This window comes from Salvelinus sp. IW2-2015, linkage group LG26 (assembly GCF_002910315.2).
Source record: "Salvelinus sp. IW2-2015 linkage group LG26, ASM291031v2, whole genome shotgun sequence".
NCBI classification, from domain to species: Eukaryota; Metazoa; Chordata; class Actinopteri; order Salmoniformes; family Salmonidae; genus Salvelinus; species Salvelinus sp. IW2-2015.
Window position 1 is genome coordinate 42,383,587 of NC_036866.1, and position 27,349 is coordinate 42,410,935.

The 27,349-nt window shown below is 43.5% G+C and overlaps 1 pseudogene; it reads left to right on the forward strand.

Annotated features, from left to right (window-relative positions):
• The window catches only part of LOC111952235 (ankyrin repeat, SAM and basic leucine zipper domain-containing protein 1-like), a 52,061-nt pseudogene that overhangs the window by 23,018 nt on the left and 1,694 nt on the right, over window positions 1-27,349 (forward strand).

The following is a 27,349-nucleotide window of genomic DNA, read 5'->3' on the forward strand; positions in this document are numbered from 1 at the left end:
CTGGTACATGAGTTTTGGTGGGCGGCTCTCTCTTGGCAGGTTTGTTGTGGTGCCATATTCTTTCCATTTTTTATTAGTGGATTTAATGGTGCTCCGTGGGATGTTCAAAGTTTTGTATATTTTTTTTATAACCAAGCCTTGATCTGTACTTCTCCACAACTTTGTCCCTGACCTGTTTGGAGAGCTCCTTGGTGTTCATAGTGCCGCTTGCTTGGTGGTGCCCCTTGCTTAGTGGTGTTGCAGACTCATGGGCCTATCAGAACAGGTGTATATATACTGAGATCATGTGACAGATCATGTGGCACTTAAATAAAGTCCACCTGTGTGCAATCTAACTAATTATGTGACTTCTGAAGGCAATTGGTTGCACCAGATATTATTTAGGGGCTTCATAGCAAAGGGGGGGAATACATATGCACGRTCCACTTTTTAATTTATAATATTTTTTTGTTTTGTTGAAACAAGTAATTTTTAACATTTCACTTCAACAATTTGGACTATTTTGTGTATGTCCATTTACATGAAATCCAAATAAAAATCTATTTAAATTACAGGTTGAAATGCAACAAAATAGAAAAAAACGCCAAGGGGGATGAATACTTTTGCAAGGCACTGTATAACCAAGACGCCTCAAAGCTGTAATCGCCGGCAAAGGTGCCTCTACAAATGATTGATTCAGGGGTGAGAATACTTATGTAAATGAGATTTTTGTATTTCATTTTCAATACATTTGTTAAAATGTAAAAAAAAATGTTTTCACTTTGTCATTATGAGGTATTGTGTGTAAATGGGTGTGATTATTCGATTTTTTTTTAAATTCAGGATGGAACACAAAATGTGGAATATATCAATGGGTAGAAAATCTTTCTGAAGGCACTGTATATAGATGTCCTAGCCTACCTCTTTCATGTAATAAACTCAATGCAGTATTAACCTTATATTTAGCTTATGAACACTGGGTCTGTGGTGTGTAATGAGGAGCAACCAGATGCTGCACTTTATACATTTATGAAATTACTTATTCCAGTTACTAATAAGCATGGACCCATTACGAAAAGGACTGTAAAAACGGTAAAATCCCTGTGGATTGATGAGGAATTAAAAAATGTTATGGTGGAGAGGGACGAGGCAAAAGGAATGGCTGTCACGGATAGCTAGGAGTGGTGGGTGTGGAGTCAGGCGCAGAGAGCAACGCTTCCAATGCATACGGTTTATTAAGCTGGGTCTAGCCAACAAACAGGCAAAAATACCAATAAACAGGTATGTCCCCAAAACCAGGGAAAATAACAGACAGCAAAATACGTACGCACAACAATCACACCACTGACAGGTAGAATAAGCCTGCACAAAAGCAGGTGGGCCCTGGAAGATTAGATAGGCCAATAATTAACAACAAATAAGTAACAGGTGAAAACAATCAAGACAAAACTAACAGAAAAGAAAAAGGATTCGGTGGCAGCTAGTAGACCGGTGACGACGACCGCAGAGCGCCGCCCGAACAGGGAGAGGAGCCACCTTCGGTGGAAGTCGTGACAGAAACCCCCCCCCCCCCCCCCCCGACGCGCAGCTCCCGCAGCGCGCCGACACCGGCCTCGAGGACGACCCGGAGGGCGAGGCGCAGGGCGATCCGGATGAAGGCGGTGGAAATCACTCAGCAGTGATGGATCCAAGATGTCCTCTACCGGCACCCAGCACCTCTCCTCCGGACCGTACCCCTCCCAATCCACGAGGTACTGCAGGTCCCTCACCTGGCGTCTAGTCCAGGATGGAACGTACRGTGTACGCCGGGGGGCCCTCGATGTCCAGAGGGGCGGAGGTACCTCCGGCCTGAGGAGAGACACATGAAACGAGGGGTTAATACGGTAATAAGGGGGGAACTGTAACCTATAACACACCTCGTTTATCCTCCTCAGGACTTTAAATGGCCCCACACACCGCGGCCCCAGCTTCCGGCAGGGCAGGCGGAGGGGCAGGTGTCGGTTCGAGAGCCAGACCCGGTCCCCCGGTGCGAACACGGGGGCCGCACTGCGGTGGCGGTCAGCGCTCACCTTCTGCCGCCCACCAGCCCGTTTTAGCGATTCCTGGACGGCTCTCCAGGTCTCCTTTGAGTGCTGCACTCACTCCTCCACCGCAGGAGCCTCGGTCTGGCTCTGATGCCACGGTGCCAGGACCGGCTGGTAGCCCAACACGCACTGGAAAGGCGACAGGTTCGTGGAGGAGTGGCGGAGTGAGTTTTGGGACGTACCTCGCCCATTCTCCTGGCCGGTCCTGGCAATACAACCGCAGAAACCTACCCACATCCTGGTTCACTCTCTCCACCTGCCCATTGCTCTCGGGGTGAAAACCTGAGGTCAGGCTGATCGAGACCCCCAGACGCTCCATGAACGACAAATAAGTAACAGGTGAAAACAATCAAGACAAAACTAACAGAAAAGAAAAAGGAATCGGTGGCAGCTAGTAGACCGGTGACGACGACCGCCGAGCGCCGCCCGAACAGGGAGAGGAGCCACCTTCGGTGGAAGTTATGACAATGGCAATTAAGTCTGGCTGCACAATCGATTCACAAACATATACCAAATTGACAAATCATGAGACTAAACTGAATAAAAAGAAGAAGAAACTATACTACAGTATAAACCAAAGATAAATGACAAATAATGATAGTAAAAAGCTTTGGATCACCTTAAATGAAATTTTGGGCAAAAAGGCAAACTCAGCTCCATCATTCCCCAGTGCAGTTGTCTAGGCCCCTTATTTTTTTCAATCTTTACTAACAACATGCCACTGGCTTTGAGTAAAGCCAGTTTGTCTATGTATGCAGATGACTCAACACTATACACATCAGCTACTACAGCGACTGAAATGACTGCAACACTTAACAAAGAGCTGCAGTTAGTTTCAGAATGGGAATAAGTTAGTCCTAAATATTTCAAAAACTAAAAGCATTGTATTCGGGACAAATCATTCACTAAACCTCAATAGAATTGTGTAATGAATAATGTGGAAATTAAGCAAGTTCAGGTGAATAAACATCTTGGAGTAACCCTGGACTGTAAACTGTCATGGTCAAAACATATTGATACAACAGTAGTTAAGATGGGGAGAAGTCTGTCCATAATGAACACTATCAACAAGGTTTTACAGGCTCTAATTTTTACTACTGTTCGTTCAGTTGTGTGGTCAGGTGCCACAAAGAAGGACCTCGGAATATAACATTTTTGCTCAGAACAGGGCAGTACGGCTGGCCCTTAAATGTACACGGACAGCTAACATTAATGTTATGCAAGTAAATCTCTCATGGCTCAAAGTGGAGGAGAGATTGACTTCATCACTACTTGTTTTTGTAAGAAGTATTGGCTAGCTGAATGCACCTAAGTGTCTGTTGAAACTACTAGCACACAGCTCGGACACCCATGCATACCCCACAAGACATGCCACTAAAGACCTCTTCACAATCCCCAAGTCGAGAACAGACTATGGGAGGCGCACAGTACTACAAGGAACTCTATTCCACATCAGGTAACTGATGCAAGCAGTAGAATCAGATTTAAAAAACCGATACAAATACACATTATGGAACAGAAGAGAGACACACACACAGGCACAGACACACATACACATGATAAGACACATGTACACATGGACACACATGTACACATGGATGTTGTATTGTAAAATGTGATAGGAGTAGTGGCAACACACTAAATGTATTGGGTAAAGTGTTCCCGGAATGTAATGTCCTGTTATATTTATAATTGTATATAACTGCCTTAATGTTGCTGGACCCCAGGAAGAGTAGCTGCAACTGGGGATCCTTAATAAATACAAATTCAATCTTCGTGAAGAGAAGTGAAAGCCATCCGCGTCTTAGTCTAGTCCTATATTATTCAACCACGTCATTACAAGGATGAAGACAAGGCCAATGAAACGTATTTCACTTAACTGTTGAGAGTAAGAAAGGAATGAAGCAACAATAGAGGAGGTAATACGCATGTCAAATAGGCTCTGTTATATTTCAAAATGAAGATCAAATTCAGGGGGCCTATAATTGTAACTTTGTAGGCCGCATGTCCTGCACCAGCATCTCGTGTTCTCTGACAGCTTCATGGTTTAAAAGAGGTGAGTAATTTCGGTTCATATAACAAAGTATAATACAATATAGTACAGGAATACAGTCCACACTCAAAAAGATTACTGGAGATTGTTTCATTTATTTACCCAAGAGAACATACATCTATGGGCTTTTCTGTCGTGCGCAATGTGCAGTAGCCTATAGCCTATCATATGTCATATGTATTGGATAATCATTTATTTTTTGGGGGGCTTGGGCTCATACAATGTATTTAATGTTGGGCTCAGGTAGAATCAGGCTTGAATTTTCATCCCGATCAAAGCTCGAATCAAATCCAGAGATACTTGCAGTATATGTTTTTGAAWGACACTTTTGGAGGGAAATACCGGGTTACCCGGGAGAAAAGTGATTTAAAACGTCGTAGTGAGGAGACCAAGGCGCAGCGTGATTAGAATACATTCTTCCTTTTAATAATGAAGAACACTTAACAAACAATACAAAATGACCGCTATAACACTGAGTGCAAACATGCAACATCACATAGACAATTACCCACAACCTACCTAATGACTATGGCTGCCTAAATATGGCTCCCAATCAGAGACAACGATAGACAGCTGTCTCTAATTGAGAACCAATCTKGGCAACCATAGACTTACATAAACACCTACACTGAACACAACCCCATGAAATCTACAAAAAAAAKCTAGACAATACAAACACCCTATACGAGACAAAAACACACAAACATCCCCCATGTCACACCCTGACCTAACTAAAATAATAAAGAAAACAAAGATAACTAAGGCCAGGGCGTGACACAGTGCCAAAGTAGAAAGCAGATTTTATATTCCCYGTATTTTAGAGAATAAATCACTGAGTCCTTATCGTGTTCTGAGTCAGAGATAAGACAATTCCACTGAAGTCAACCCCATAAAGAACACCACAGTTCCCAGATTAAGATAAAACAATATTGATCACATCAATGTGAATGTTACCAATTTCACAATTCTAATATCCTGTCTCATCCTGCTCTGTTAGGTATGATGCCTGGTTCTCTATTATTGTCATGACTCATGATTTCATGTGTAATATGATGTTTTATCCGTTGACATGTTCTGTTGTTTAGCTGTCATCATTGAATGGAATCACCGGCAATATTTAAATAAGAGTATGTTGATAATTGGTTACTGAATATTCTGTGTCCCAGTACTAATGCTGTTATGTTTTGTGTGTGTGTGTGTGTGTGTGTGTGTGTGTCCTCACACACACATAGACCGGTACACGGTACTGATGGCTGCATGCATGGCTTCTGCCAGCGAGGACAAGATCGTCAAGTGTGTGGAGCTGCTTTTGTCCAGAAACGCTGACCCCAACACATTCAACAAGTGAGGGACTCTGTGTCTGTGTGCGCATGAGAATGAGTGTGTCTGTGCATTTTATAGAGGGAAATTCCATTCAATATCATCACAAGATGCACACAGTACATTTTATACTCTGCAGCACAGGGAATGATATGTGATCATGCAAGCCTCCTATCCTTGGGTGACTATGAATGTCAAACACTATTTCATTTCATTTCACTAGACATKAAGGACCACACTGTCATTTTTGAAGTGCAGATTGCAAAAGGTCACATGCAGTACAGTTTGAAGTTCCTGTTCATATAKATTTTTGGGGTGAAGATAATATACAATAGATTACAGAATATGTCATGCTAATTCTTTAATAGTATGTTCTGATTACACTTTTTATGTTCTGATTCTATGTTCTGATGGCTCTTTTTTACATTGTTTAATGTGATGGAAATTACCATGATAGAGGCAGTGTTTCCCATTGCCTGGCGACCATGTCTGGGTTTGATCCTGGCCTTGACTACCTTAGGACTTCTTCCTTTGCTGTCAACACTGTCCCCGTACACCACTGCAACACATGGAGTACGGTGTGTGTGTCAGTGTTTGTTGGTGTGTGGGTCTACATTGGTCTTTTGTGTGGAATGTCCTGTTATGGCATCTGCATGCACATGTACCCAGGCCCTCTTCAGACAGACAAAAAACAAACACTCATGGAGCGGGGGAAAGAGCCCCCCCCCCCCCTCACCACCTAAACTCACTGTACTGGACACTGCCTGATGCTGCCCAGACACAAAGAGTGAGGGAGGGATGGAGAGAAGAAGTGAGGGAGAGAGAGGAGGGAGGGGGATTCTGGAACCACTTACCCGTTGTCATCGTCTGTGGACATTTCTCATGGCAAGCGAAGGATGAAGGCCTGAACTTCGCCCTCTCCCTTTCACCTCCATCGCCCTCACAAACTCTCCACCACCCTTGTCTCATGCCCACCGCCTGAGCCACACACCGCCCAGAGCCCTCCAACACACACCAGCCAGAGAGTGAACAAGAGCAGGCAGGGTAGGAAATTGATTGTTTCCTCTCCAGACAAAATATTTGAAGAACGGTAACAAAAGACAGAGAGGATGCGGACAAGTGGAAAGGGGGGAAAACTGAGTTTCAGCAAGAGAAAAAAAGAGAAGAAAGAGAAGGAAGAGAAGAAAGAAGACCAGGGGTACTTGTGGGCAGAGAAATATTCCCCCCCACCCCATTGGCTTTTACATTCTGAGTATCTGACCATCAATTCATACCAGCTGCATTTCCTTCCCTCAGTCTCATAAACAAATGAACCTCTAAAGCTGCTGTGATTGTTCAGGAGCAAGATGTTGTGTTTTTGCATAGACAATAGGCTATATGATCGCATCTCTAGTTTTTCCTCTGCAACCTCTACTGTACCTGTCCTCTGAACACTTTTGGATACCAGCTGAATGTGAAGCTTTTTCTTAATGACCCGTCAGCTGGATAAGAGCTGGAAATCAGTTTCAGCTGAAACCGTTTGAGTTTTTGCAACAAAGAAAAAAGTATTTGTATCGATTCTCTGCTCTTGTGTGGGAACTGGTGATCAAAAACACGTAAAGTACAAAACACACACACRACCCCTTCACTCTTTGGCTGAACCCCGCGGCGAGGGAACGACCTTGTCACCTGTTTGCCACTGAGACCAACATCTTGGGAAAACAGGTTCTCAGGAAACTAAAACCCTCAGTGACGCTCGGGAGCCTGTCACATCTCCTGTGGTCGAAGAGGAAGTAAAAAGTGAATACCTGGAATATGTCAGGATGAGGATTAATACGCCCCCGACTCTGGGGCTAGATGTCCCCAATACACACACACACACCCCTCTGGCCCTGGAAAACATCACATTGTGATGAATGACCATAGGGCGTTCCCACACCTCTGGACTGATGGAGTTTCTTACCCTCTGTTTTGTCTGAGTCACAGGTGATAAAGTTGAGTTTTATCAATGGTTATTTACACTCGCCGGTTTGTTGCTCAACATACTYAACTTTGGCACAATGGGACGGGTGATCAGTGGCATSGGCTGCCTCACTCTTGCCCAATAACATTGTGTTTTGGGTGCCAAGTCTCATTAACCTAGAGGATGGCTTGTTTGTGCCAAACAGTGTGGTGAATCACTAAGTAATACTGAACTTACAATAGTTGTTTAACTTATTGTAACTTACAGTAAGTAGCCTATGTTTTTATGTGACCCTAAAGCTGTAAAAGCCATGCGCTGCAGTGTATGTTTGAAAACAATTGCTCCCTTACAGTTTCCCAAAGTCGCCCCCCCCCCCCCCCCTTTTTGCCCTAGCACTACACAGCCGCCCCAAATAACCAGCTTGGTGTGGAGTTATTTGAATCATCTGTGTAGTGTTAGGGTAAAAACTGAAATGTGCATCCAGAGGGTGCCTGAGTTTGGAAAACCCTGCCCTAGCTGGTCACTCGAGTTGAGGGCTTGGTGTCTGTTGCCCTCCAGTGGTTTCAAGTGTTCAAAATCAGTTCTACCACTCATTATTTCTTACCCAGATAGGCAGAAGACACATTTAGTTTGGGAGAAGACAAATGTCTGTTTCTCTCAAAAATGTACAGTAAACAATATATGATATTTTATTCTATTCCCATTCCCAGGTCTCGTATGACCTCCCTGATGCTGGTGTCCCGAGACGGCTACAGCCAGGTAATCAACTTGCTGGTGTCTCACGGGGCAGAGGTCAACTCCCAGGATGAAAATGGGTACACAGTAAGGATGGTGCCCACCTCACCTGGCGTGATGCCTGTTGCACAAGAGAACGCTTTGGTTTTTAATTTCATAGCTCAGCACTCCCTGCGTCCCAATAATCCCTTCTTTCTCCCCAAGTGTGGAATTTTTTACTTCCCTTTGGAGACAGATTTTTAAAAAAATTACTGTTTTAACATATATGGTGGAAACTTTGTCCAGCCCGTTMATTGTACACCAATCAAATGTTTTTACATTCCCTTCATTGATTTTGACTGTGATTGATAGTAATGAGTAGTGACATGGTGATGATTAACCCATAGCAGTCTAAGCCAGGGATCATCAACTAGATTTAGTCGTGTGCCGATTTCTTGTTGAGCGGATGGTGGGGGGGCCGGGACATAATTACAAATCATTTGTAGAATGCGAATTGACCGCACGAAGCCCAAGCAGATATCTTTGACTTAAACATAATCATTTCAAACTTTGCTTGCATTTGTACACGATCACGTGTCTCTCTATTATGCATCGGAATACTTGGGAACAGAATTCTTAAATTAAAATCACTTGGAGCTGATTTCCTGCTGTTTTTACAGTCTTTTGTGTCCAACAATTAACATTTTTAAAAAGTAAACTTTATTATTATTATTTTTGCTCTGAAAACCTGGAGGGGGGAAATGAAACCACCGGCGGGCCAAATTCGGCCCGACGGCCGCCAGTTGGGGGGACCCTGGGGTAAGCCCTGTCTAAGCCGCAACATGCAGTTACAGTTCAAAAAGGAAATCAGTCAATTTAAATAAATTCATTAGGCCCTAATCTAGGAATTTCACATGACTGGGCAGGGGCGCAGCCATGGGTGTGGCTGTGAGGGCATAGGCCCATCCACTTGGGAGCCACGCCCACCCACTGGGGAACCAGGCCCAGCCAATCAGAATTTGTTTTTCCCCACAAAAGGTCTTTATTACAGAGGGAAAAAATACTTCTCAGTTTTATCAGCTGTCCGGGTGGCTGGTCTCAGATGATCCTGCAGGTGAAGAAGCTGGATGTGGAGGTCCTGGGCTGGCATGTTTACACGTGGTCTGGGTTTTTTGAGGCCGGTTGAACGTACTGCCAAATTCTCTAAAACAACGGTAGCGAAATGAACAGTAAATTCTCTGGAATTCTCTGGACATTCCTGCAGTCAGCATGCCAATTGCACGCGGCATTGTGCGGCATTGTGTTGTGACAAAACTGTACTTTTCAGAGTGGCCTTTTATTGTCGCCGGCACAAAGTGCACCTGTATAATGATCATGCTGTTTAATCAGCTTCCTGTCAGGTGGATGGATTGTCTTGGCAAAGGAGAAATTATCACTAAAAGGGATGTAAACAAATTTGTGCACAACATTTGAAAGAAATAAGCTTTTTATGTGTATGGAACATTTGTAGGATATTTTATTTCAGCTCATGAAACATTGGACCAACACTTTACATGTTGCGTTTATATTTTTGTTCAGTATATATGGAATTGTTTTAAGAATGTCATATCAAGGACAATTTAGCTATTTGATTTTAAGACCCCTTGAAGTATAAAAAAAATCTATGAAACATAAATAAAAAAAGTAAAACATTATTTAACAAGGCAAGTCAGTGAAGAACAAATTCTTATTTACAATGACGGCCTAGAAACATTGGMTTAACTGCCTTGTTCAGGGGCAGAATGACATATTTTTACCTTGTCAGCTCAGGGATTCGATCTTGCAACCCATACAAACGRATTAAATAACAGAATCACTACATGGAACAACAGACACATCTAAAGGATGTTGTTCTGAAGTGTCTGTCCTATATCTTAGAGATATAAGAAAGATGAGGAATTATTTGTATTTAACCCCTTATTAAGTCTCCATTGATACACTACACTACCAAAAGTATGTCGACACCTGCTCGTCAAACATCTCATTCCAAAATCATGGGCATTAATATGGAGTCGGTCCCCCTTTTCTGCTATAACACCCTCCACTCCTCTGGGAAGGCTTTCCACTAGATGTTGGAACATTGCTGTCGGGACTTGCTTCCATTCAGCCACAAGAACATTAGTGAGGTCGGTCATGGATGTTGGGCGATTAGGCTGCAGTCGAGCCTAATCGCCCAACTTGACTGCCAGTTCCATTTCATCCTAAAGGTGTTTGATGGGGTTGACATCAGGGCTTTGTGCAGGTCAGTCAAGTTCTTCCACGCCGATCTCGACCAACCATTTCTGTATGGACCTTTCTTTGTGCACAGGGGCATTGTTATGGTGAAACAGAAAAGGTCCTTCCCCAAACTGTTGCCACCAAGTTGGAAGCACAGCATCATCTAGAATGTCATTGTATGCTGTAGCATTAAGATTTCCCTTCACTGGAACTAAGGGGCCTAGCCAGAACCATGAAAAACAGCCCCAGACCATTATTTCTCCTCCACCATATTTTGCAGTTGGCACTATGCATTTGGGAAGGTAGGGTTCTCCTGGCATCCGCCAAACCCAGATTAGTCCGTTGTACTGCCAGATGGTGAATTGGATTCATCKCTCRWGAGAARGCGTTTCCYCTGCTCCAYYGTCCAATGGCYGCGAGCTTTACACCACTCCGGTCGACGCTTGGCATTGCGCATGGTGATCTTAGGCTCGTGTGRGGCTGCTCGACCACYGAAACCCATTTKATGAAGCTCCSMACGAACAGTTCTTGTGTTGACGTTGCTTCCAGAGGCAGTTTGGAACTCGGTAGTGAGTGTTGCTGAGCTCTTCAATAAGTCCGTTCTACTGCCAATGTTTGTCTATGGAAATTGTATGGCTGTGTGCTCAGTGTTATACACCTGTCAGCAACGGGTGTGTGTGGCTGAAATAGCGGAATCCACTAATTTGAAAGTGTGTCCACATACTTCTGTATATATAGTGTACTTCCATTCATTTTTTAACCTGGTACTGTGGGACCTTCAGATGAGTCTTGTGAGGCATGTGGGCATCCTAGACCAAAACAACATGTACGTGTTTGTGAGAATCTCATCTTTCCACAAAGTGGTCATATTAGTGTGTAGCCCAAAATGCTCGGACGCTACAGACAGAAGTTGGCAGATCGGCTGTACCAACTTCAGACAAGTCCCAAGACACTTGTCTTGGGACCATCTTTCCATGGAGGGGTGATAATAGTGTGTAGGCCAAACTGTTCAGACGCTTCAGGCGATTTTGTGAGAAGACCCATTTTTGGGATGTCTCATGGTCTGACAAAACACCGCTCTAGGTTTGTCACCTTTCAGGAAGATGCGAACGTGCGACATTGGTGGATGTGGTGGATTGAGACTCATCCAATGCAAGAAAAAACATCTCTTTAGCTTAAATTGACAGATTTCTATGGGGCTTTTTAAAATTATTTTAAAACGCTCTTTCTTATTGGTCTATTAACTAATTTACCACCTGGTGATGTCACCAGGCAGGCCAAAATGCCATCCCACCAAAACAGGCTGAAATTTCAGGCGGTCTTTCAAACAGCTCGTACACTAAAAGGACATTATCATAATTTTCAGAATTTCAGAGTACTAGTCCAACCTCAGTGTGGAAGTCAATATAAAACAGAAAATCTATTTTTTGACTGCACTGGGCCTTCAATGATAAGTATATAGGATGGTCCTAGATGTTGATTGTACATGATAACCTGTGAGCTTTGACCCCCAGGTCCTGACTGTGGCGCTGCAGTATGGCAGAGAGGAGCCGGTCCTCAAGCTTTTCTAGCTGGGGGCAGACAAGACCAAAGCAGGAAAGATTGCTGCTGACATAGCTAAAGTCTTCAAACGACCACAGGTAAAAACAAATCAAACCACTTAGTTTGACCACAACTATATACACAACTAAATACATAACTCTGGCATTCAAAACGACCACAGGTAAACATCAACCACCACTTTGACCACAGCAAAACTAGGTTTACCACGCAGTTTGAAATGGTAGTCCATTTTCCCTGACTCTTGTAAAACCCATTTTAAATCAATGGGGAACAGTTGCAGAACACAACAAAGGTCATATCTCAACATTATATCAAATAGATATGCTCTTCTTCCCCCTCAGATTGCCAGGATCCTGGGGTCCCCAGGCCATGCCCTGGTGACCATCTCCAAGGAGGAGACCCTCTTTAAGTTCTTCAAGAGGGACCCCGATCTCCCTGCTGTCTCCAAGAAGAGGGGAGACCATGGTTTAACCTCAGTTCGTCTTACTGCTATTCCTCGCATCCCATCTCCTCTTCTCAACCATATTGGAGGAGGCGAGAGGATGCGAGGAATCAAGGAAAGATGAATTGAGAAAAGGCCCCATCACATCTGTGAGTGGAGGCCAGGAGCCATGATGATGTGTGTTTGGGGCCCTCTAGTGGACATTAAGGGAAATGCCCTGTCCCATAAAAACCTTCATACTTGTTTAGTCCTGTCTAGGGACTAGCTGCTAAATCTGCACAACATCACTTAATCTCATGCCATATGTCTCACTGTTGAAGATTCAGTGTTCTAATCTGGCCTGTTTAATCTGTCAATGTTTATCTGTTCTAAAATATTTTAGGCAGAATGTTTGATGGGTCGATTTGGTTGCGTGGGGTCTGTTGTTAACAGATGGTTGATGTAGTATGCTCTTAAACCTATTTATATATTGTCTTTATTTCACCGGGTAAGTTATTGAGAACACATTGCTTGTGTTCGAGAGCATGAGCAAACTGACTGATCTACAAATAATAAGGAATAGTTGATTTAAAGGGTGATTTGTTGATCAGTGATTCTGCACAATACGACTGCAGTGTCGTATTTTAGCATGTACAGTTGAAATCGGAAGTTTACATACACCTTAGCCAAATACATTTAAACTCAGTTTTTCACAATTCCTGACATTTAATCCTAGTAAAAATTCCCCGTTTTAGGTCAGTTAGGATCACCACTTTATTTTAAGAATGTGAAATGCCAGAATAATAGTAGCGAGAATGATCTTTTTCAGCTTTTATTTCTTTCATCACATTCCCAGTGGGTCAGAAGTTTACATACACTCAATAAGTATTTGGTAGCATTGCCTTTAAATTGTTTAACTTGGGTCAAACGTTTCGGGTAGCCTTCCACAAGCTTCCCACAATAAGTTGGATGAATTTTGGCCCAAAACCTCCAAATGACAGAAGCTGGCGTAAACTGAGTCAGGTTTGTAGAGCCTCCTTGCTCGCACACACTTTTCAGTTCTTCCAACAAATGTCTGTAGGATTGTCAGGCTTTTGATGCCACTCCAATACTGTGACTTTGCTGTCCTTAAGCCATTTTCAAGTATGCCTGGGGTCATTGTCCATTTGGAAGACCCATTTGCGACCAAGCTTTAACTTCCTGACTGATGTCTTGAGATGTTGCTACAATATATACACATAATTCCTCCTCATGATACCATCTATTTTGAAGTGCACCAGTGCCTCCAGCAGCAAAGCACCCCCACAACATGATGCTGCCACCCCGTGCTTCACGGTTGGATGGTGCGTTCGCGGCTTGCAAGCCTCCCCCCTTTTCCTCCAAACATAACAATGGTCATATGGCCAAACTGTTCTATTTTTTGTTTCATCAGACCAGAGACATTTCTCCAAAAAGTATTATCTTTGTCCCCATGTGCAGTTGCAAACCGTAGTCTGGCTTTTTATGGGGTTTTGGAGCAGTGGCTTCTTCCTTGCTGAGCGGCCTTTCAGGTTATGTCGATATAGGACTCGTTTACTGTGGATATAGATCTTGTACCTGTTTCCACCAGCATATTCACAAGGTCCTGTGTTGTTGTTCTGGATTGCATTTTCGCACCAAAGTACATTCATCTCTAGGAACAGAACGCATCTCCTTCCTGAGCGGTATGACGGCTGCTGGTTCCCATGGTGTTTATACTGCGTACTATTGTTTGTACAGATGAACGTGGTAGCTTCAGGATGGAAATGCTCCAAGGATGAACCAGAATTAAGTCGACAATTTTTTCTGAGGTCTTGGCTGATTTCTTTTGATTTCCCATGATGTCAAGCAAAGAGGCACTGAGTTTGAAGGTAGGCCTGAAATACATCCACAGGACAACTCCAAACTGACTCAAATGATGTCAATTAGCCTATCAGAAGCTTCTAAAGCCATATTTTCTGGAAATCTAGGCCTGTTTAAAGCACAGTCAACGTTAGATGTAAAACTTCGACCCACTGAATTGTCTCATACATGGACTCTACCCCCCAGCACACCCCGCCCGCCCTATCCTTATTTTGTTTTTTTTTGCTTTTGATGAAACAAAAGCATGGTGATATAATCTGTCTGTAAACAATTGTTGGAAAAATCACTTGTGTCATGCACCGACTTGCCAAAACTATAGTTTGTTAACAAGAAATTTGTGGAGTGGTTGAAAAACGAGTTTTAAATGACTCCAACCTAAGTGTATGTAAACTTCCGACTTCAACTGTAAATCTTGGTGGGGCAAACTCAAAAAATATGTTTTAGATGCGTGCCAGCAAAGCCATTACACTACACAACACATGAATTGCACTATAACGGTGACAAACTGTGCCCACAAACTGTTAGGGCCTACATAAACCTGTCCCAACAGCAACCTGTCCCAAGAGCTTTCTTTCAAGAACCATGGAGTGAATCCTTACAATCCTGCAACAGCTGGCTATCAGCGGAGCCTTGTCTGGCAGCTGTGGTATCCCAGGAGGTCTACCCCAGGGGGTGGTAATAGAGGGGAGCTACGTGAGGCYACGTTGGCTCCCTCTGCTGGGAATACGAGAGCTGGGCACCCCGACACAGACAGCTCCAAGTGGAGGTAATTAGGAGAAAGTGCCAACCAGCCGTGGAGGCCAAATAAAAGGATCACTGTGGCACACAGTGAGGAAGCACGGGGAGAGACCGACACCGAGCAAAAGTAGAGAAGAAGGACCGAGCCAAACTTAAGTGATTTTCTTTATGTTTATTTTCTGTCATAGTAAAGTTGTTTTTGCGGACTAAAAATCTCTCTGTCTCTGCACGCTCAACCCAACACCCCACTGTTTACCACACAACGTACCAATTAATTCAGCCTCATTTACAGCCTCATAAAAACCATAGCTGTTATGTCTGACTTGCAATATGTGGTTACAAATGTGGTTTCTACTGACAATTGACATGTACAAACTACGGCATAAGGGACGACGAGCAGATAAGAGGCAATCCGTAATTTCGATTAAGACATTAATGAGCAAGCTAGGACGGACGTAGTAAATATAACTATTTGTTCAGCACTTTTGAAATATACAGCGTCAGAATTCAGAACATGGGCCGTTCTTACAGTATTCTCCCTGTACACCAAGTCAGAACCGTAGGTTAAATAAAGGGGGCATAAAAGCAGACAATGAACGCTTTTACAATAGTAGATGATTACATTTCTCTAAAACAGGCTATAGGCTACCTGTGCACCACCAAGTCAGAASAGTAAGCTAAGTTGAAGGGGAAAGGGACCAAATTATTAGGGTGAGGCACATGGGCTACTAACAGCTTACTACACAACATACACTTAGTATTACTGTCTTACCTACAGTATACATATCTCCCTGGCATATTACATAATTTATGCAGCAGCATACAATATATTTTTGGACTCACCTTGTTGTGCTGTGCTCACTTGAACAGGAAGGTGGCGCAGCYGTCTATGTGGGCAAACTTTGTCATCAAAGTCTGGCATTCTCTGGATTTATGGTCGTTTCAAGACACCTGGGAACTCGGATAAAAACAATGTTGAATCAGTGCTTTTCAGGTCGGCGCTCTAGAAAGAGGACAGAGTTCCCTGCTTGGAATTCGAGTTGGATGACCGTACAAAACTTATTTTTCCAGTCGGAGCTCATTGTTCCCAGTTTTCTTGAACTCACTGAAGTGATGATGTTGAATGTTTACTCTTTTAAGTTTGGAAAAGAGACCCTTACACCCAGACTTGGACCACACACTCACTCCACTGAATAGCAGGCTAGTGATTGCTTTGTAACGCTTGCATCTAGCCACTGATTCCTTCCTTGAGCCTTCTTGGATCTGCATTTTAAATGTAACTCTAAGGCAGCACCCAAGGTGCTTGAATTTTTGCTTTCTCCCCGTAGATTTTGCGGTGACGTAGTGTCCCCATGAGTGACAGAACACTGAGCCAATAACGGCGAAACTAGAGAACATTACCATCCCCTACGCGCCGTATTTTCTGCTGGCTGCCCCACCACAGAAAGCACTGAGCTAGGCTGAAACACCTGCATTTTGGAGCTGCCTTACTCAAGAAAGCAAAAAAAGAGACCATGTTCGAATGCAGCTTTATTAACTCAATGATTTTTTAAATAGATTTTTTTTTTTTTTTTACATTGTTTGCAAACTTATATAACATAATAATAAAATAACATGCAAAACAGGCTAATCAGGTGGGCCTCTGAATAAAGGGACTGGTAGCAGGTAGCAGGTAGCTACACAAACACATACTGTAACTGTATTGTACATCTCAGGGTGAGGGCCAGGGTTTGAAGCTGTCATATTATATAGATCTTTTTTTAATGCAGAGTATCATTTTTTTTTCTGGCCATGAAAATGACATCACTTGGAGCTACTTGTTGACCATGGAGAAGGATGACTTGGAGAAGGTAAGAAAGGCCTCTGTCTGTCAGGTTTGCACCTGTGCCACATTTACACGAGACATTTTCCAAAGGGATTATTAGAAGAGACACAATTCAAGTATGAGTACAGTTACTGTAATGTACTGTAATATACATCCYTAATATTGTACTGGTATAATGAAAACCCTGGCTAACTTAGGGTTGCTGGTGAGTTTTCCAGGTGTTAATACTGCATTCTTCCCCAGATTGGTATCTCCAACCCAGAGGACCAGCAGAAGGTTCTGAGTGTGGTGATGGAGATGCATCTGGACCGGGTTGACCTGGACACACTCAGCCAGCTTGAGAACATAAACAACGAGTAACAGTACAAATCTTTTTCTCTTTATATTAGAGTAATCCCTTCCAAGTTTACACATGCATTATACTTTTAACACATWAGCCTAAAGACCAGGGTTTCCCAACGCTCTCTTCGGCCCCCCCCAGACATTTCACATTTTTGTTTTAACCCTAAACTGCCACACCTGATTCAATTAGTCAAGGGCTTGATGATTACTTGACTAATTGAATCAGGTGTGGCAGTTCATGTAACGCTCGTCGTTGGAATGAGAAGAGGAGGACCAATGCGCAGCGTGGTAAGTATCCATTTTAATAAGAATACTTGAACAATGAACAAAAACAATAACGTGAATGGAACAAAATGAAAACGAAACAGTCCCGTATGGTGAAAAACACAGACACAGGAAACAGGAACAATCACTCACAACCCACAATGACAAAACAGGCTACCTAAATATGGCTCCCAATCAGAGACAACGACTGACACCTGCCTCTGATTGAGAACCATATCAGGCCAAGCACATAGAAATAGACAAACTAGACATACAACATAGAATGCCCACTCAGATCACACCCTGACCAAACAAAACATAGAAACATACAAAGCAAATTATGGTCAGGTCGTGACAGTTTAGGGTTAAAACAAAAATGGGGGGCCGAAGACAGGGTTGGGAAACCCTGCTATGGACATCCTCTCTCCAGGATTCAGACATTACATTCAGGACCCCCTCCCCACCGGCGATGTCTCAGCATCATCCCCACATACTGTACACAGTCCATCCTCCAGCACTGGAAGTCATCCGTCAGACAGAGGATCCATCCCACTGTTATTCTCCCACTGCCTCTTCAAGTCTCTGAGAGCAGAGTCCTAATGGTTTAAGCGGGCCATAATGATTTGTAAGGTGAGAGGAGATGGAATGAAATCCCCCCCCCCCTCTCTCTCTCCCCACTCTCTCTGTGACTGATGACAGGCCAGCTCTCAGGCCAAGCTACCATGTCTGCCTGCAGCCCCTCCCGTCATGAATCCTGAGGCCTTATGGCCATGTTCTCCCCTCTACTCTACTTTAGTGTCAGGCATACAGTGCTACTTTTACAGAGACTGTACATCCCCTGGGGTAAATCCTCTGATGATGGCCACACTGTAAACATGAAACCACTAGATAGCCACATATCTTATGCTGTATGCTCATCCCAGGAGGTAGTGGCTACACTTGTTCACAGAGTTCACCCGGGTTATATTGAAGTGGCCTATTTCATGTTCTAGTTGGGCTGGTACATGGCCAAAAGTATGTGGAAACCTGCTCGTCGAACATCTCATTCCAAAATCATGGGCATTAACATGGAGTTGGTCCCTCCTTTGCTGCTATAACATCCTCCACTCTTCTGGAAGGGCTTTCCACTAGATGTTGGAACATAGCTGCGGGGACTAGCTTCCATTCAGCGCATTAGTGAGGTTGGGCTCTGATGTTGGGGTGTTAGGCCTGGCTCGCAGTTGGCATTCCAAATCATCCTAAAGGTGCTCGATGGGGTTGAGGTCAGGGCTCTGTGCAGGCCAGTCAAGTTCTTGCACACCAATCTCGACACACCATTTCTGTATGGACCTCGCTTTGTGCGCAGGGGCATTGTCATGGTGAAACAGGAAAGGGTCCTTCCCCAAACTGTTGCCACAAAGTTGGAAGCACAGAATAGTTAAGAATGTCATTGAATGCTGTTGAGTTAAGATTTCCCGTCGCTGGAACTACGGGGCCAGAACCATGAAAAACAGCCCRAGACCATTATTATTCCTCCACCAAACTTTACAGTTGGCTCTATGCATTTGGACAGGTTGCATTCTCCTGGCATCCGCCAATCCCAGATTTGTCCATCAGACTGCCAGATGGTGAAGCGTGATTCATCACTCCAGAGAACGTGTTTCCACTGCTCCAGAGTCCAATGGCGGTGAGCTTTACACCACTCTTGGCATTGCGCATGGTGATCTTAGGCTTGGGTGCGGCTGCTCATTCATGGAAATCCATTTTATGAAGCTCCCAACAAAAAGTGACTGTGCTGACGTTGCTTCCAGAGGCAGTTTGGAACTCTGTAGTGAGTGTTGAAATGGAGGACAGATGATTTTTACGRGCTYCGCGCTTCAGCACTCAGCCGTCCCATTCTYTGAGCTTGTGTGGCCTACCACTTCGCAGCTGAGCCGTTYTTGKTCCTAGACGTTTCCACTTCACAATAACAGCACTTACAGTTGACTGGGGCAGCTCTAGCAGGGCAGAAATTCGACAAACTGATTTGTTAGAAAGGTGGCATCCTATGACGGTGCCACGTTGAAAGTCACTGAGCTCTTCAGTATGGGCCATTCTACTGCCAATGTTGTCCTATGGAGATTGCATGGCTGTGTGCTCAATTGTATACACCTGTCAGCAATGGCTGMGGCTGAAATAGCCAAATCCACTAATTTGAAAGAGTGTCCACATTATTTTGGCCATGTAGTGTATGTTAGACGGCTTTCCACCTGCAGTACATGACAAAATGGACTGACAGACCGATGGGTGGACAGAGATTTTCATACCGGGGGACAACTGACACAGATAGTCAAACCAACTGAGCTCTACACAACAGACAAATAAAAATACATAAGACCCTGTGCGTGGCCAATGTCCAGTATTTCCCCTCATAACTCAAAAACTACCGTATAATATATACAACAACAAAAATTGAGGAGAGAAAAAAAAAGAAACGTCACATCCAAATGATTTGTACATCATGTTCATCAAGGCTCCATGTTTTGTTGTTGTTGCTATCGCTCTGCTGTCCGGTGTTCGTTGATGGGTTATTTTATTTGAACGGTACCTTTCCCTGCATGCGTAGCAGCCGTTTTGTGATGCTCACACTCTGTCAGCTTGCCGTGTAAACAGTGTCAGTCAGATTGGAGTTACTATCTCTTCCCCGGGACCTGGGACTGTAGCTCTGTTAGTTTATCTATCACACCAAAGACTGATAGGCTCTCTTTGCAACACTTAGTACAGGGATAGGAGAGCAGAGGGGGAGATAGGGGGAGATGTCTGTCTGTTGAAGGCAGCCTCTCTTTCCCTCCCTCCTGGTTTAGGTGTACTGTACTGTAATGTATTGTATAGGGCAGGGTTTCCCAAACTCGGTCCTGGCCCCCCRGTGTGCACGTTTCGGTTTTTGCCCTAGCACTACACATGTTGATTCAAATAACCAATTCATCATCAAGCTTTGATCATTTGAATTAGCTGAGTGGTTCTTGGGCAAAAACAAAAATGTGCACCGCGGAGTTGCCCCGGGACTGAGTTTGGGAGGGACACGGGTTGTGCTGCTCACCCACACAATTAAGGTCAGACCGTCCCACTTAAACACACTTGGGGTCGAAGTGCGAAGAGACTCATCAACACTGAGTTAGCTGGAAGTGTACCACAACCGTGTCCTGTTTGAGGTTTCGGCTCATTGTCATCTACCATAAGTGAGAAGCTGTCTAATAGTGGTGTCTGTGTCCTTCCTTGTAGGAGTGAGGAGCTGTATGACCTCCTGATTAGCCTGCGGCAGCCTGCTACCTGGCTGAGACCGTGCAGGACGTCATCAGCCGCTTCCGCCGTTGAGCCTCTGAGGTACGCGTGTTTGTGTGCACCAGTCCTTAGACTGATCAATAAGTGCTATAATGTCTAACTGAAAGCTCACTATTACAATCTAGCCATACTGCATACAACTATCTAATTCCTTTCAGATCAAAACAAGTGCCAAGGTAGAGTGCAGGGGCTTGTGGTTGTTCTTTGGACTGGACTCTCTCCAGCTCCACTAACTCTCTCCCTCTTTCCACTCCCCAGCTGGTGTTGTCCCTGGATCCTAAGAAGGAAGCCCAGGCCATCTGTAATGAGCTGGTGGCCCAGACTGGAGACCTGCAGAAAGAAGTCACCTGTCTCAGGAACCTGCTTCACAAGGTATGTCTCATACCTGTGTGTGTGTGTGTCACCTCAGCCCTGCCACTCAAGAGCCCCCGCTACAATATTTCTGCTCTCCTTACTGGGCCACTCTGAAAGAATGGATGAGAGTCCTGTCTCAGTTTCCTCTATCCGGCCCTGCACACCTTTTCACTGCCCTCTCTTCTCATCTGGTCCAATTCCAAACTTCTCACAAACTCGTGTCAACTCCCATTTCGCACCCTCTCTATGTGTAGCGTCCTGTGTGTAAGGGTTCTGACAGGGTGAGTCCTCACAGCCCATAACTCAGACACAGTGTGACAGTGTCCTGTCAATGTAGAGATGGGGAGGTTAGGGTGGGGAAGAAGGGGGGTTGGGGGGGGATAGCCCCGGACGCTGGCGGTGTCAGACAGGAATCTGACAACCAACGGAGGCCATTTGGAGAGACTGGTTCAGGGCCCAGGGGGGCAGGGCCTCACACCAGTTTATCTTATCTGTTGGGGCTCGTCTTGACACCCACCCCCCTAAACATACATACAGAGTGCCTGGCCAGATAGATCGGAGATGGGGAGAAGCACAATCCTTCCATGGGTTGGTAAAATCATAGATCTGTTCCATAAATCTACAGTGAATTCGGATAGTATTCAGACCGCTTCCCTTTTTCCACATTTTATTACGTTACTGCCTTATTCTAAAAGTTTAAAAAAATCTGTRGTTCTGCCCCTAAACAAGGCAGTTAACACACTGTTCCTCGGTAGGCCGTCATTGTAAATAAGAATTTGTTCTTAATGTTCTTAACTGACTTGCCTAAAGGTTCAATTTAAATAAATCTATCTACAAACAATACCCCATAATGATAAAGCAAAAACAGGTTTAGAATGTTTTGCAAATGTATTAAAAATAAAAAACAGATACCTTATACACATAAGTATTCAGACCCTTTGCTATGAGACTCGAAATTGAGCTCAGGTGCATCCTGTTTCCATTGATCATCCTAGAGATTTTTCTACAACTTGGAGTCCACCTGTGGTGAAATAAATTGATTGGACATGATGTGGAAAGGCACACACCTGTCTATATCTGGTCCCACAGTTGACAGTGCATGTCAGAGCAAAAACCAAGCCATGAGGTCGAAGGAATTGTCCGTAGAGCTCTGAAACAGGATTGTGTCTAGGCACAGATTTGGGGAAGGGTACCAAAAAATGTCTGCAGCATTGAAGGTCTCAGAACACAGTGGCCTCCATCATTCCTAAATGGAAGAAGTTTGGAACCACCAAYACTCTTCCTAGAGCTGGCCTCCCGGCCAAACTGAGCAATTGGGGGAGAAGGGTCTTGGTCAGGGAGGTGACCTGACCTGGTCAATCTGACAGAGCTCCAGAATTCCTCTGTGGAGATGGGAGAACCTTCCAGAAGGACAACCATCTCTGCAGCATTCCACCAATCAGGCCTTTATGGTAGAGTGGCCAAACGGAGGCCATTCCTCAGTAAAAGGCACATGACAACCAACTTGGAGTTTACCAAAAGCCACCTAAAGACTCTCAGACCATGAGAAACAAGATTCTCTGGTCTGATGAAACCAAGATCGAACTCTTTGGCCTGAATGCCAAGCATCACATCTGGAGGAAYCCTGGCACCATCCCTATGGGGAAGCAAGGTAGTGGCAGCATCATGCTGTGGGAATGTTTTTTTTAGCGGCAGGGACCGGGAGACTAGTCAGGATCGAGGGGAAAATGAACGGAGCAAAGTACAGAGAGATCCTTAATGAAAACCTGCTGCAGAGTGCTCAGGACCTCAGACTACGAAGGTTCACCTTCCAACAGGACAACGACCCTAAGCACACAGCCAAGACAAATCCGGAAGTGGCTTCGGGACAAGTCTKTGAATATCCTTGASTGGCCRAGACAGAACCCAGACTTGAACCCGATCAAACATCTCTGGAGAGACCTGAAAATAGCTGTGCAGCAACGCTCCCCATCCAACCTGACAGAGCTTGAACATCTACAGAGAAGAATGGGAGAAACTCCCCAAATACAGGTGTGCCAAGCTTGTAGCGTCATACCCAAGAAGACTCGAGGCTGTAATCGCTGCCAAAGGTGTTTTCAACAAAGTACTGAGTAATGGGTCTAAAAACTTATGTAAATGTAATATCAGTTTTTTTATTTTATTTGCCAACATTTCTAAAAAACGTTTTTTGCTTTGTCATTACGGGGTAGTGTGTGTAGATTGATGAGGGGAAAAAACGATTTCACAATTTTAGAAAAAGTCTGTAAAAGTCAAGGGGTCTGAATTAGAGGTTGACCGATTAATCGGATGGCCGAGTAATTAGGGCCGATTTCAAGTTCCATAACAATCGTAAATCGTCATTTTGGATGCCGATTTTCCCCCCGAATTATTATTATTATTATTTTATTTTTTTATTTTTTTACACTCTTTATTTAACTAGGCAAGTCAGTTAAGAACACATTCTTATTTTCAATGTCGGCCTAGGAAAGGTGGGTTAACTGCCTTGTTCAGGGGCAGAACGACAGATTTTTACCTTGTCAGCTCAGGGATTCATCTTGTGCAACCTTACGGTTAACTAGTCCAACCCTCTAACCACCTGCCTCACGAGGAGCCCGCCTGTTACGCGAATGCAGTAAGAAGCCAAGGTAAGTTGCTAGCTAGCATTAAACCTTATTTATAAAAACAATCAATCAATCATAATCACTAGTTATAAACTACACATGGTTGATGATATTACTAGTTTATCTAGCGTGTCCTGCGTTGCATATAGTCAAATGCAGTGCGCATTCGCGAAAAGGACTGTCGTTGCTCCAACGTGTACCTAACCATAAACATCAATGCCTTTCTTAAAATCAATACACAGAAGTATATATTTTTAAACTTGCATATTTAGCTAAAAGAAATCCAGGTTAGCAGGCAATATTAACCAGGTGAAATTGTGTCACTTCTCTTGCGTTCATTGCACGCAGAGTTAGGGTATATGCAACAGTTTGCCTGGCTCATTGCGAACTAATTTGCCAGAATTTTACGTAATTATGACATAACATTGAAGGTTGTGCAATGGAACAGAATATTTAGACTGATGGATGCCACCCGTTAGAAAAAATACGGAACGGTTCGTATTTCACTGAAAGAATAAATGTTTTATTTTCGAGATGATAGTTTCCGGATTCGACCATATTAATGACCTAAGGCTCGCATTTCTGTGTGTTATTATGTTATAATTAAGTCTATGATTTGATAGAACAGTCTGACTGAGCGATGGTGGGTACCAGCATGCTCGTAAGCATTCATTCAAACAGCACTTTCGTGCATTTTGCCAGCACTCTGCTGTTTATGAATTCAAGCCTATCAACTCCCGAGATTAGGCTGGTGTAACCGATGTGAAATGGCTAGTTAGTTAGCGGGTGCGCGCTAATAGCGTTTCAAACGTCACTCGTCTTAAACTTAGAGTAGTGGTTCCCCTTGCTCTGCATGGATAACGCTGCTTCGAGGGTGGCTGTTGTGGATGTGTGCCTGGTTCGAGCCCAGGTAGCGCAGGGAGGATGGAAGCTATACTGTTACATCTGGCATACTAAAGTGCCTATAATAACATCAATAGTCAAAGGTTATATGAAATACAAATCGTATAGAGAGAAATAGTCCTATAATCCTATAATAACTACAACCTAAAAACTTCTTACCTGGGAATTTGAAGAGTCATGTTAAAAGGAACCACCAGCTTTCATATGTTCCATGTTCTGAGCAAGGAACTTAAACGTTAGCTGTTTTACATGCACATATTGGCACTTTTACTTTCTTCTCAACACTTTGTTTTTGCATTATTTAAACCAAATTGAACATGTTTCATTATTTATTTGAGGCTAAATTGATTTTATTGATGTATTATATTAAGTTAAAATAAGTGTTCATTCATTATTGTTGTAATTGTCATTATTACAAATAAATAAATACAAAAACTGTCCGATTAATCGGTATCGGCTTTTTTTTGGTCCTCCAATAATCGGTATCGGTATTGGCGTTGAAAAATCATAATCGGTCGACCTCTAGTCTGAATATTTRCCGAATGCACTGTATATAAAATGGATGTATATTAAAACATTACCAATCATTGAAAATGACAAATGACCCAATGGATCATAATACTTTTCTGGGGAAAAGTGGGGATGCAAAAACATACATTTGCACCACTATTTTGTAAGTGGGCGTGCAGCTGTGCCGTTTGCTCCATTGCTCAGGCGCCTATGGGAACAGTGCTATATTACTATAATACAGCATTATGAATGCTCTTAGAGTCCATTTCGAAGGCATTTATAGAAAGCACAATTACATAGGCTACACCCTCCAACTACTATACATGGCACATATGTATTCACATTTTWTTTTATTTTAGTAATTTAGCCGGCACTCTTACCCAGAGCGACTTACAATTTGTGCATTCATTTTAAGATAGCAAGGTGAGACAACCACATATCACAGTCGTAGTAAGTACATTTTCCTTCAAAGCAGTAGCTTCTATGATTATATGAATATTATACATTCAACAAGTAGGGCTACTACAGTGTTACAATATATGTAGGTTGTGTTTGGCCATGAGAGAGTGAGTGAGATGGGGCATTCTTTGGGCCTGGGTGACTCGGGTGGCTGAGCAGTGAGCGGGCAGGCCTGTTAGCGCTTGAGCTGTGATCCCTGATACATGATACAATCAGACATGCCATCTCCACAGGCAGTAACTAGCTTTCTTTCCACTTTATTCAGCCAATCACCCAGCAGTCATTGAGCCAATGCCCACCCACTCAGGCTGACATGTCTTAGGCCTGTGAACTGGCAGAAAACTAAGGGCTGCGTCCTAAATGGCACCCTATTCCCTATACAGTGCCTTCAGAAAGTATTCCCACCCCTTGACTTTTCCACATTTTGCTGTGTTACAGCCTGAATTTAAAATGGATTAAATTAAGATTTTTGTGTCACTGGCCTACACACTATACACTCCATAATGTCAAGTTGAAATTATGTTATTTTTTTGCTAATTAATTCAAAATTAAAAGCTGAAATGTCTTGAGTCAATAGGTATTCAACCCCTTTGTTGTCACATAATAAGTTGCATGGACTCACTCTGTGTGCAATAATAGTGTGTAACATAATTTTTGAATGACTACCTCATCTCTGTACCCCACACATACAATTATCTGTAAGGTTCCTCAGTCAAGCAGTGAATTTCAAACACAGATTCTACCACAGAGACCAGGGAGGTTTTCCAATGCCTTACAAAGAAGGGCACCTATTGGTACATGGGTAAAAAAAAAGCATACATTGAATATCCCTTTGAGCATGGTGAAGTTATTAATTACACTGTGGATGGTGTATCACTCAGTCACTACAAAGGTACAGGCGTCCTTCCTAACTCAGATGCCGGAGAGGAAGGAAACCACTCAGGGATTTCTAAAATAGTTAAAGAGTTTAATGACTGTGATAGGAGAAAACTGAGGATGGATCAACAACATTCTATTTACTACACAATACTAACCTAATTGACAGTGAAAAGAAGGAAGCCTGTACAGAATAAAATATTCCAAAACATGCATCCTGCTTGCAACAAAGCACTAAAGTAATACTGCAAAAAATGTGGCAAAGCAATTCATTTTTTTGTCCTGAATACAAATGTTTGTTTGGGGKAAATCTAATACAACCCATTACTGAGTACAACTCTTCACATTTTCAAGCATACTGTAGTGGTTGTTGCATCATGTTATGGGTATGCTTGTAATTGTTAAGGACTGGGGAGTTTTTCAGGATAAAAAAAGCAACAGATTGGAGCTAAGCATAGGCAAAATCCTAGAGGAAAACCTGGCTCAGTCTGCTTTCCACCAGAGACTGGGAGATGAATTCACCTTTTAGCAGGACAATAACCTAAAACACAAGGCCAAATCTACACAGGAGTTGCTTACCAATAAGACAGTGAATGTTCCTGAGTGACCAAGTTACAGTTTTGAATTAAATCTAATCTATGGAAAGACTTGAAAATAGTTGTCTAACCATGATCACCAACACCTTGACAGAGCTTGAATAATTTTGAAAAGAATAAATGGGCAAATCTTGCACAATCCAGGTGTGGAAAGCGCTTAGTCTTGTGGTGAATTTAAGTATGCTCTCTCTAATTCTCTCTTTCGCTTTCTCGGAGGACTGAGTCCTAGGACCATGCCTCAGGGCTACCTGGCATGATGACTCCTTGCTGTCCCCAGTCCACCGCCGTGCTGCTGCTCCAGTTTCAACTGTTCAGTCTGCGGCTATGGAACCTGTTCACCGGACGTGC